Source organism: Balaenoptera borealis, assembly GCF_965194805.1.
Source record: "Balaenoptera borealis genome assembly, chromosome: 16".
Taxonomy (NCBI): domain Eukaryota; kingdom Metazoa; phylum Chordata; class Mammalia; order Artiodactyla; family Balaenopteridae; genus Balaenoptera; species Balaenoptera borealis.
This window is the reverse complement of record NC_138872.1, coordinates 87,648,542-87,660,691: the sequence shown is the minus strand read 5'-3', so window position 1 is coordinate 87,660,691 and position 12,150 is coordinate 87,648,542. Positions and strand designations below refer to the sequence as shown.

General features: G+C 58.4%; 1 protein-coding gene across 7 annotated transcripts in view; it reads right to left on the bottom strand.

Annotated features, from left to right (window-relative positions):
* Positions 1-12,150, bottom strand: part of MAD1L1 (mitotic arrest deficient 1 like 1) — a 330,462-nt gene that overhangs the window by 164,764 nt on the left and 153,548 nt on the right. The window lies entirely within an intron of this gene.

Below are 12,150 nucleotides of genomic sequence, written 5' to 3'. Positions count from 1 at the left end.
TGAGAGAGGTGAGGGGTCTGGATGCGAGAGACAAAGGGTACAGAGCGACAGAGTTTAGGCTCCAGCTGTTTTCTGAGTTGCAGTCCCAGGCTCTTTTTTCCCCCCAGAACAGAGAATCTGGAGCGAGTCTGCCCCAAGAATGCCACCTCCCCAGCCCCCGGTGCACAGGGAGGGCCACGCTGGCCTTTGGGTACCAATACACCTAGGGCGGCTACAGGTCCCTCAAGAAAAGAGGTGGAGAAAAACAGGCATCCAGGGAGAGAGAGGAGAGGGAAGCAGCCCAGGGGGGCCATGGGCTCCTGTGGAAGAATAGCTGCCCTGCACCCCAGCACAGGAAGTCAGGCCAGACTGGGGGCACCGGGCACTGCCCAGCGTGGGCGGCAGGGACACTGATGTCACCGTCCCCTTAAGGACAAGTCAACCACACAAGTCACACCCACCTCACTGAACACCCCCTGTGCTACTGCCACCTCCGATTCCGCTACAGCTCTCGGCTGAGCTGAGTAGCCAGGAACCATCCCCACGTTAGGGGTGAACCTCAGGGAGTGCTGGGGGAGGCCTGGCTTCCTGGCCCCATAGAGGCAGCCTGGGGTGGGGGGACGATGGAGCCAACGACGGGGAAGGCCCAGGGCCCCAGACTGAAGACGTGGGACCTGCCCCCAGGGTGGGGGTGCGGGGCCCTCCAGGCTCCATCATCTGGGCAGTGCGACCAAGGACGATGCAACGGGGACGGAGGTCAGGCCCGCCAGGCCACGCCTCCCCAGGCCAAGGGCAGACAGGCCTGAGCCAGAACAGCCAAGAGAGGCCGGTGGCACCTCTAACATCTGAAATAGCCACCAGGAGTGGCCTGGAGACAATTCAAACACCACCAGCAAGACGCTGTGGCTATTTTTAGCAGCAACGCTCAAGAGGCTGCCTGGCAGGGAACCATGTCTTTGAGCGTGACCATCAATTTTCACCTGCAGCCAACTTCCTTTCCTCTCAGGATGAAGGTTATTCAAAGATTTGGATTTCTTCGAAATTGAGTTAAAAAGAGAAGCGGTCTCCACGACCACAAGGGGGATTTAAAGTGTACACAAGGACACTCGCGGCCAATGCAGCCTCGTCCTCCCGGGGCTCCCAGACCCTCCCGACTCGGCAGGGGGCCCCAGGCCTGCGCGCAGGCGTCCTTGGTGGGTAGAGGCCCCTCCCCGGGCCTGGCAGGCCTCCGTCTCCCGCACAGTCAGAGCTGCGCTTGGACACAGCCGCTCTTCTCTAGTTCAGGCGCCCCGGGATTCTCCACCACTAACCCCTCTGCTGCGGGCCTCGGCTGTGGGAGCCCAGGAGTTGGAGGGTGAGCGTGGCCTGGTCACCAGTGAGGAGAGGGAGGTGCCCGGCTCAGTGACAGTAAATGGGACAGAATACTTTAATGCAGTATTTTAGAAACTCAAAGCTCACGCAAAAAAGCCCCATGAACAAATGTCAAAAGTGCGAATGACAGGACCCGTCCAGCGCTTGCCAACTCACCTTTTCAGGCCTGCCCGAGGTCCCATCCCGTGGGCACCCACCCGTCCCGAGGGACTTCCCAGAGCCACGAGCAAGCGAACGGGCACAGTGACGTGGCGAGGTAGCGTGCAGGGTCTCACAAACGGATCTCACGGGAGAACCTCAAAGGACTACTGGGGTCCTCTGGGAACTGACGTTTCGCACGCTGACACGGAGGCATCTAGGAAGTAAAGGTGAGGGTGGAGAACACTCGGATCCTGCCTGGCCGACCCTGACCAATGCCACATGAGCCCCGTGTGAGCCGGAGCCCCCCAGGCCGTGCCCACGCTCCACGGGAGGGCTGACCTCTGAGGGAAGAGCCCGAAGCACAGGAGCGGGGATGGGGGCGGTGCCCGGGGGCTCCACCGTCCGCGTCGCCGCCCCGTGAGCAGCCCAAGCAGAAGGCCTGTGTGACGGCCAGGGCCGCGCTCCTCCACCAGCTGGGAGCACCTGCAAACGTGACTGCGGGGAGCCTGCGACCCATGAAGTGTGCAGGACAACTCAGGGGCGGGGGGAGACAGTGGAAATCCTACTCGTACTAATTCTTATAAGCAAGCCTATTTTTTAATTTAAAAATGAATGTACTCATACTTAATTACTGAACATGTCATCACTGACCACGGGTCACACACATGCTTTTAACACGACTTGGCGTGCTGAGCGCAACGGTTCTACAAAGGCTGCAAGCAAGCCAGGAGGGGACAGTGGGAGGAGCCCCTGTGGGAGGACGGGGTGCCCTCCGGAGCGTGTGGAGGAACCACACTCAGGGCGCCCGGGGGCAAAGCAGATGGGGAGCTGCCTGAGGCCCTGAGACCCCGAGACCCCCTGGTCTCCAAGGCTCCCTGTCCGTCCCGGCTCCTGCTCCGCCACGCTCACCTCCTGCCTCTGCTTCTAAGGTTCATTGTTGCGGGAGGAATTAGCACCGCTTCCCAACTTGCTAATTTTAAGTCACAGCATCAAACAGACACATCTGTATCCGCGATCTCGCCGCGAGCGCGTCAGACAGTCCCGCGCACCCACTCGATGGCAGCCAGAAGGGGTGGGCGGGCCGCCTGTTCGGAGGCGGGTGGGCAGTGACAGGGCGCGCCCCTCGCCGGGCGCCCCACACGTACGGTGAGGAGTGGGAGGCGGAGACCGGCAGGAACGCTGCTCCTCGTCCACAGGGGGCTCCGGGCAAGTCGCCCTCTCTGGGCCTCGGTCTCCTCGCCCGTCACACGAGGGACTCAACACTGAGCCGAGATTCCGAGCGCCAAGCGCCTGCTACCTGCCCGCTGCCGGCGAGCCCCGGAGAAGAGGCCCGCCCTCCCAGGAGGACCAGAGACACCCGGTGGGGGACGGGGGAGGGGAGAGGCACACGAGAGGGCCCAGAGGCCCTCTGCGGCGGCGGGAGACCAGCGCACCCGCACAGCACGTGCCAGCGGGGCACGGGAGCAGGTGCTGGGAGAGCAACGTTTTCTAGCCCCAGGGCACGAACAGGCCAGGAGGCCGGGGAGAGAAGCTGGGTGTGACCTGAACGTCCTTTTTAAGGACGTCCTTACTCAGATGTAAGCCGCTACCATGAAATGGGGACACAGGTCATCACTCCTGCAGAAGACGACAGGAGGGAGGGTGCTGCCCTCGACCTGTGCCTCCAAGGCCGGGCCCGGGGGACACTTACCCCAGCGCCACCGGCCGGGCAGCGCTCACGGAGCAGGGCGCGCCGGGGTCGGATCGCACACGCCGCGCCAGGACTGCCTGCAGGGCAACCACGCGGGCCCAGGCTCGCGGTGCTGAGGGACCCACAGCGCCCGCACCGCACAGCCCCGAGGCCTCGGGGCCCAGGCAGCCGAGGCGCGCACGGGCGGGGGCCGGGAGCTGTGCTCCCGCTGAGGGCACGCCGACGTCAGTACAGGCGGAGGTGGGTTATCTGAATCCAGCAGGATGCAGCTTCCAAACGGAGGGCCGGGAGAGGAAGGCTCCGGGCGCAGGAGCCCGCAGGGAGGGCTGAGTGGCAGCGGGCACGGCGGGTGCCCGTCCCGCCCCACCCAGCTCCTCCTCAGCAGCCAGGGGCAGCCCACGAGCACCTCTCTCCCGAGAACCACAAACCCTGTCTCAATAAACACCTTCAAACTGGAGAGGGACGGGGGGCATTTTGTTTTGATTTCATTGTATCTCCTAAAATTGCTTTCCTTTCTGGAATGTTGTTCTGCCACGAGCCAGTCCAGCTGCCCCCTTGGTGGGATAATGCAATAATACAGGTGACAAGATTGGGTTTCTAATAACTGTGCATATGGCATTTCCTGTAACAAAACAGGCGGGCTTTTTTACTTAAATGGATATAATAGAAATGTCAGTCTGGAAAGGTAACCTGAAAGGACAATAATATTAACATGTGAAATTAAATTCTGAGGCCGAGAGGGTTCCGCTCACCTGCGGGAGGCGGAGGTGTCGGGCCGAGCAGACGGGCCGGCTGGCAGCTCGAGGCTTTTCTCGAGGGTCAGGAAAAGTGGAGGGAGGCACTCTGAGAAAAAATCAGAGGCTGAATCTGAGCCTGAGTTGAAAGAATGCCAATACCGCCGCCCCCGTGCCCTACCCAGAGGCGGAGGGCAGCCGGAGGGGGAGAGCGCTCAGGCGGCCGGGCTCCGGGGAGAAGCGCTCGGAAGAGAAGGCCAGCCCCACGGGACAGACTGCTGCCAGGGACCAGGGCGGCAGTCAGACACCCAGGCAGCGCAGCAGAGCCCCACTCCCGAGACTCCCGCTACCTGGGCGCAGGGAAACGGGGCAGAGGACAGGCGAGGAGGGTCCGAAGGAGCCCCGCCTTTCAGGAGCCACCCACCGAGGCCGCCAGCACGTGCAGGGCACGGAACGAGCATCTGTGAAAACCAGCAACTAGACGAGCAAAGGAACAGCGTGCGTGTCCCCCTGGGAGGTGGACAGGACGCCGAGGGGCCAGGGCTGCAGCCATCCAGGAGGGCAGCATGTGAGCACGGGCCGGGCCAGCTGTGGGCACACAGGAGGCTCAGGCCTGCGGATATCCTGCAGACCTCCCAGGAGACTGCTGATCTGCCATCTGTCCCAGCCACCGCATGGCTACAAGCACATTTTGACAAAGCAGCCTAACGTCTTAGCCGTGGAAAATGCCGGGACTGCTCCGTCCCAGGTCCCCGTTACCCCATCTCTGGCACGGACCGGGCTCTGCTAGGTGACGCCGTCCACAGACGGGCAGCAAGGCCATCACGCGGGTGCTGAGCAGACAGGCAGGGGCTCAGGGCCTGCCCAGAACTAACCCCCAACCCGGCCCCTTCCCGAGATGCCCCGTGATGCACACGCACGTTAACGACCTGTGCCCTGAAGATCTTTCAGGGCTCCTCCCGAGAGGCCAGCGTAGGGTCCCATCGGGACTGGAGCCTGGGTCAGTCACTCTGCAGGCGACGTGACCACTCTCACGGGGACGGTGGGGAGACGATGACACACACTCAGCCCCCGCCCACACCCCCGTGCGTTCCCTAGTGTCACCCGTCTGACCACCACTCCTCTTGGCTTACTGAGAAGTCGCCAAGGCCCGGCTGCGAAACCCGTGACTTCTAAGCCCAGAGTGCCAGGGGACCTGGCGGGAGGTCTCTCAAGTTTGCCTGGAGCCCCCCTTCCCAGAGCAGGCTGGAGGGAGAGGACGGGCCGGCGCCCAGACAGAGACGGGGGAGCGTTGATGGCCGAGGCCCCAGGAGGGACGGGCCCCAGGGCCAGCAGCACAGCCCACAGCCGGTCACGGTCAGGCCTGAGACGCGGCCGCTCAGCCTTGGCTCCAGGGCTTTCCTTCTCAGATGCCGTGGTGCTGGGACTTCCACAGCTGCCTGAACCCACCAGGGCTGGCCGAGATTCCCACGGACGGGAAGGCTGAGAACTTGCCCGGCCCTGAAGGCGCCAAACCTGCACAAGCCAGATGCACACCGCCCATCTCCGTGGCCCCAACAGGAAGGTTTTCAAACAAACACACGGTCGAGAGACAGTATCCTCTCACCGTCCACGCGTGATGCAAATGCCAACGTGCAGAATAAGCCACGCGCGGGGGCTGCTTTCAGGTCATGATGAGAAACAAAAGATAAACAATCCAGCACCTGCCCCCCTCCATCCCTACCAGCCCCAGCATCCCAGCTGCGCTTGAGGCCACAATGTGCTGAGATGGAAGGGGGGCCCACGGTGCCAGTGCTCCCCGCCTCGGTGGGTGGCAAAGACCGAGCCAGAGCACACAAAGGATTCCGTTTCTCAGAAGACAGAGCAGGTTCTGAGCTTCTTAAGTATTTCCTTCTGTGCTACCCAAACCAAGAATTTTCAGCATTAAAAAAGGAGGCACACGAGAGAAATCCTTCTAATAAGATTAGGAAGCTCGACTCTAAGGAAGGACGTGGGAAGAGGACGAACATGAGTGATCAAAAGCAGCTGGTGGCGTTTACGTTCTTTTGCAAGAGAAACAAACATGATCTGCTTTCCTCCAAGGTAAGGGGCCTCGATGAGGACGTGGCGGCGTCAGCCACGTGCCCGCGCTCCGGCCCGGCGGTGGCAGCACGCAGGTTCCCACCGCGGAGGACGCGGGGCCAACAGGACAGGAGCTGCTGACGGGGGGGGGGGGGCGCCCGCACTGCGGCGACCCTGGTGACTCCAGGGAGCAGGGGTGACGCGGATCAGATGTGCTCACGCCCCAGGGCACCCGCCCCGCCCCGCCCGCTGCCCTGGTCCCACTGCCGCAGGCCTCACTCACCAGCCACAGGAAAGCAGACGGGGGCCCCAGAACGCCCCAGCCAGGCCCCCAGGGGCACGCCCCACCCCACTGCCCTGGTCCCCACTGCCGCAGGCCTCACTCACCAGCCACAGGAAAGCAGACGGGGGCCCCAGAACGCCCCAGCCAGGCCCCCAGGGATTCTAGGAGCCCCCCAGTTACGCTCGGAGGTGTAATGAAAACAGAAAGCTGAGACACTGACAGTGCCAGCAGCCACTACTGAGATGCTCCTGGGAGGGACGCCTGGCGGCCGGGGCGACACCAGCAGGGGGCCAGGGCCCGCCTACCCAGCTTCCAGGTTCAGCACCATCCGCCTGCTCTCGGTGTCTCATCAGTAAAACGGAAGTACCCCCGCCTCAACGAGCTTCCACAAAAAGGAAAGAAAACACGGTGTGTGAAAAGCTTCACAAAACAGAGGCCAACGACTTACTGCAGGATGTGCTGGTGTGAAAAGCATTCAAAGCTAAACACACTCTTTCTACATGATTCAGGCATTTAAGGTGAAAACTTATGTCCACACAAAAACATGCACATGGATGCTCACAGCAGCTTTATTCAGAAACGCAACCAAGACGTCCTTCAGTAGGTGATGGATAAATAAGCAGCGATACATCCAGAGAATGGATTTTATTTGATGATAAAAAGAAGGGAGCTCTCAAGCCAAGAAAGGACACAGAGGCACCTGAAACGCATGTTACTGAGTGACAGAAGCCAGTCTGAAAAGCTACACACTGTGGGACTCCAACTGCATGGCCTTCCGGAAAACGTGAAACTACGGAGGCAGTGACCGGATCGGGGGCTGCCGTGGCGAGGAAGGAGGGAGGGGTGCCCAGATGCGCACAGAGGACTGTGAGGGCCGTGAAGTGCCCCGTGTGATACTGTGATGGGGGACACACGACACTAACCATTTGTCAAAACCCACAGAGAATCCAGCACAGAGAGCGACCCCTAATGTAAACTGTGGACTTTAGTTCATGTAGCAGTTGGAACAACGTACCACACACTGATGCAGGAATGTCAGCAGTAGGGGATTGTGGGGCGGGGGAAGAGAGACATGGGAACTCTCTATTTTCTGTTTAATTTTTTTGTAAACCTAAACTACTCTAAAAAATAAAGTTGTTAAATTTAAAACATGAACATCTTTAAATGTCACATACTGTATGATTCTATTTACACAATGTTCTTGCCAATATTTCCAAGGATGGAGAACAGATTAGGGGTGGGGGTAGGGGGCCAGGGTGGCTTGAGGGGGCAGCCCAAGGAGGCCTTCACGGGTGGAGGGTCAATCCTGCATCTTGAATGAGCGGCACTTACACAAATCTGTGCGGTGATAACCTGACACACGCACACACAGTAGGAACATGAGTTGTGGTCTTGATGCTGCACTAGAATCACCTAGGATGCTACCACCCAGGAAGTGGTGGAAGATGCACGGGGACCCCCCTTTCTACCATCGTCACAATTTCCTGTGCATCTAAAATTGTGTTTTAAAGGACATAAAACTAACCGACCCACCAGGCTCTAGCAGTCTCCTCCTTTCCTGGGAGCTGTTCCCTGGCTTCTCCGGCTTCTTCTCTGTTTGCTTGTTCCCTCTCAACCTCAGGGAGACCCCAGGAGCTCAGAGCCCTGCCCAGCCTACTGCCACCTCAGCAGTGCCTAGAACAGACGCCCCATAAGAATCTGTGCAACGACCAAGTGAAGGACAAAGTGAGTGAATGAGTTTGGGTTCTTTCTTTTGATTCCTTTCCAGCCTTCCCATCTGCCTAAGTTATGAGCTTGGAACATGTAAACCTTGCCTGAAGGTCAGCCTTTACAAATCCAGAGAGAATACGAGAAAATATTTTCAACAGAATAATAAAAATAACCCACATCAAAATTCATGGGGTAGGCATTTATGATAAAAACTCTTAGAAAACTACAAGTAGATGGGGATTTCATTAATCCAATAAAGAGTATCTACAAAAAACAAACAGCACACTTGGCACTTAGTGGTGAATTACCGAAGCTTCCTGAGATCTTCTGCATGAGACAAGCACCCGCAAGCAGCCAGGCTCGTCCACGGGGAGACTGCTCTCGCACTAAGGGATTTAGCAGGACTATCAGGTACAGACTCTTAAGTGCATTTCCAGCACTTAAGTGCATAGACTCTTAAGTGCATAGACCAGCAACAACACAGAGAAGGTAAAATCCTTGAGAGATACCATTACAACTACATCAAAACAGAAAACACTTGGGCGGGGGGAGTATCTAACAATGCGCAAGACTTCTACCCTAAAAACTACCAAATACTGCTGAGAGAAATTAAAGAAGATCTAAATAAGTGGAAGAATATATAATGTTGTGGTTCAGAAGATGAAATAATGTTAAGGTGTCATTTCTCCCCAAACTGGTTTATAAATTTATTGTAAATTCATTGTAATCCCAACCATATTTCAGCAGATTTTTTGTGTGTAAACTAACAAATTGATTCTGAAATGTATAAGGATATGCAAAGGACCAAAAGGAGCCAGAGAAACTTAAAGAACAATAATCAACCTGGAGGTTTACTACCAGACATCAAAGCACAATAAAGCTGCATCAGTGAAGACAGGGTGGTGCTCGCAGAAAGACAGACGGAACCAATGGGCAGAACAGAGGACACAGAAGCTGAGCTGCCCATCGGCAGTCACTGACTGACAGTTAAGGCAACGAGACCGCACACAGGGAACAGAGGGGTCTTTCCAGAAACGGTGCTGGATCAATGGCACTTTCAATGGGGAAAAATCATCTTGTCAACTGCTTCACTCACACCCGAAATCAACTCCAGGTGCAGGTGACACCCAAATGTAAAAGGTAAAACAATAAATCAGAGAGAAGAGAAGAGTTCCTCATCTCCAAAGATCAGTTCATCATGACCCACAAAGAGCCGCCATCAAGGTAACAAAGCCGACAGCTGGACCGCACGAAGGTGACAACTCCTGCTCATCCCCAGACACAGGGAGGAGTGAAGAGGGCCCAGGAGAGGACGTCTGCCTCAGGCGTCTCCAACCAAGACTCCCATCGGCTCAGGGCGGAAACAACCCTCTAAAACCCCCAAACCGGGAGGGCAAGGCGGGGGCAGGCCCTTCACAGAGAGGACATGGAGGCCGGCACCTCACTGGGCTCCGGGGTCTCACACAATGAGCTGGTGCCTCCGTACCCACCACAGTGAGTCAAACCAGAGCCACCGGGTTTTGGTGCAGACCCGGGGGGCCGGGACTCTCCCACAACTGGGGGGGGGGGTGCACCCCAGGACAGGCACTGTGGGAACAGGCTCTGCGAGCAGCATTCCACACCTCGACGTGCCCACAGAAGCGGGGCCACCGCCCAGCCCGCCCCCACCAGGGACACAGAGCCTACCACCTGCCTATATTCCCTCCAGAACACTCATCACCTGCTGTCCAGGACAGAATTCAAGGATGTGAGGGCTGACTTTAACCCAGGGGTCTCCCCACTCCTTCTGACCTAACGCACAGCCCGACTTCTCCAGGTACAAAGCAGGAACTGTCCGCATCCCCGCAGGGCTGAGCTACTTGAGATCAGGAAGGAATGGAGAACCTCAGAGCGAACAGGCTGCTCTCCTCGTCTCCTGGGTCGGCGCCAGCAGCTCTGGAAGGCACGGGGCTTCAGCAGAGAGCCACGGGGACGTGCCACCCTTGGCCCAAGCCTGGGCCTCCCCGCTGCTGAGCCGCTGACCCCACTGCGGCTTGGCCGGCAGCTGGACAAGCCTCACCATCACACAGCTCCTGCCAAACCACAGGTGATTTCTCAAAGCCGTCAAGCAAACACGAGGAACAGAGAGAGCTACGTTTACACAAGGTAAGTAGCACAAATCCCAATACCCAACCAAAGGCCCTCCGTCAGAAAAGGACCGGGAGACTTGAGGGCAGCCTCCTGGGCCTAACGACGATCCTGGGCGGGGAGGGAGTCCCGGCAGTCGACGGACCCCTGAGCGACGACCGCTCCCCCGGCCCAGGGAGACTTGCCCCCGGGAGCCTTCCTCCAGGACAGCCTCTTCTGGACACAAGGCAAGGGGAGCTCTGGCCTCTTCTGGGACATCCCCATGTACTTCCTGCCTTGATTTCCCAAAAGCTCACCTTCTGCCCACGTATTTGTTTCTTAAGCAGCAACAGCAGGGGTCCCACGGTGGGGGGGCGGGACACGACATCACTACCAGACCGTGACCCTGGAGATAAGACACCAATGACCGGTGTCCTCCTCCAAAGGCTGCTCCACTAGGGAATGGGGGTCGGTGGGGGGCGTAGGAAAGAGGGGGAAGGGAGGCTTTTACTTTCATTTTTTGAAAAAATTCATGCTAAAAGTTAGCTTTTACTGCTTAGAGTCTATAAATAAGATTCTGTTACCATATTGTGGAATATTAGGGGCACGCTGGAAATAGCTCATTTCAAATAGGAAAATGGTTTGTGTTCACCCAGTTCTGGAAGCCAATTTTCAATTGCTTAAAATAGTCATGGTATTTTACCAAGGTAATTACACTCTTAGCTATCAGTAACAATTAAACCCTTAGACTGGAGATGCTTAATAAGGTCTCAAAATAAAATCGCACATTCCAAGCACTGTACTCTGAAATGTCAAACACACAAATAGGGCCCTCGATGGGACGCAGGAGCGAGAGCCCCGTCAGCGCACCTGGCCCAGCGCCGCAGCAAAGGGCGGGACACCGCACTATGCACGCCCTGCCCCAGGGAGCTGGTCTGGGGGCTCCCAGAGGGGTGGGGGTGTCTCCCAAAGAAGACAGGGGAAGATCAGCAACCAAAGCATCCTCGAGACCTGACAGCTGCCACCCTGGAGGTGCCTCGAACAGGAAGCACGCAGACCACGAGGGAGCCGCCGTGCGAACCCACGGGGCCACCGAGGGGTGGGGGGTGGGGGGGCGTGGACGTGCTCGGCTCCAACCAGGAAGCGGCAGCCTGGCCACCCTCTGCAGACCGGCCCGATGAACAGCTTAATCATGCGGCTGGCAAGATGGACCCCGCACGCCTGACCTGGCCATCGACCCATTGCAAACATGCCTCCGAGCCACAGTTGGTGTAAGTCATCCGTCAGTGCCAGGCAATCGATACCCCCCCCCCACCCCTCTCTAAGAGCTATGCCTGTCAGCGCAGCGGGCCAGGGCCAGGACCGAATTAGACCAAAAAGCGCTATCAGCTTCCAACCTGCTGAGCAGGGGGAAGAGAGGAGTGGAAGTTTCCTGCCTCGGGAGCCCAGAGCAGTGACCTTCAAGGACAGAAACTGCCCAAGAAGGAAGCCAGGCACAAGCGCACGATCACGGAGGTGCAGATGGATACCGAGGGCGCGGACTCCGCGGCGTTGGAGATACGCGGCCCCGCTGAGGAGCCGCCCGGTGCACCAGGGCTCCCAGCGGGGGATCTGTCCCAGTGAACCGATGCAATCCTGGTAAAGCAGAGCAGGGGGCCGAGCCGCCAGGCTGCCAATCCTGCCCACAGGACACTCGCCGGGCAGCACGGGCACTAGAAGTGGACGACACGGACAAGACCGACGGGCCCCGCACGAGGACAGCTCGCAAACTCACCAGGCATGTCCCCTGTGGGGCTGCCTGCAAGGCTGGTGTCGAGGTCGGCCAAGCCTGACCCCAGGATGCTCTAGTGACGTGACACACACGGCAGGGGATGTGCTGGAGAGGCCGGGAGACGGCGGGCTTTCAGCAGCCGGAATGTGACCTGCCTCCTAAAAGCTTCATAACTGGGAGGTCCCAGGTTTTTATCAAACAATCAAGAACAGGCAAACAGTTGTCAGACGTGACTGCTGAGACTTCCCAGGGGGACACCCCTGCCCCCAGCCCGCCGCCCCCGCCCCGCCAGGTCAGCGCACCC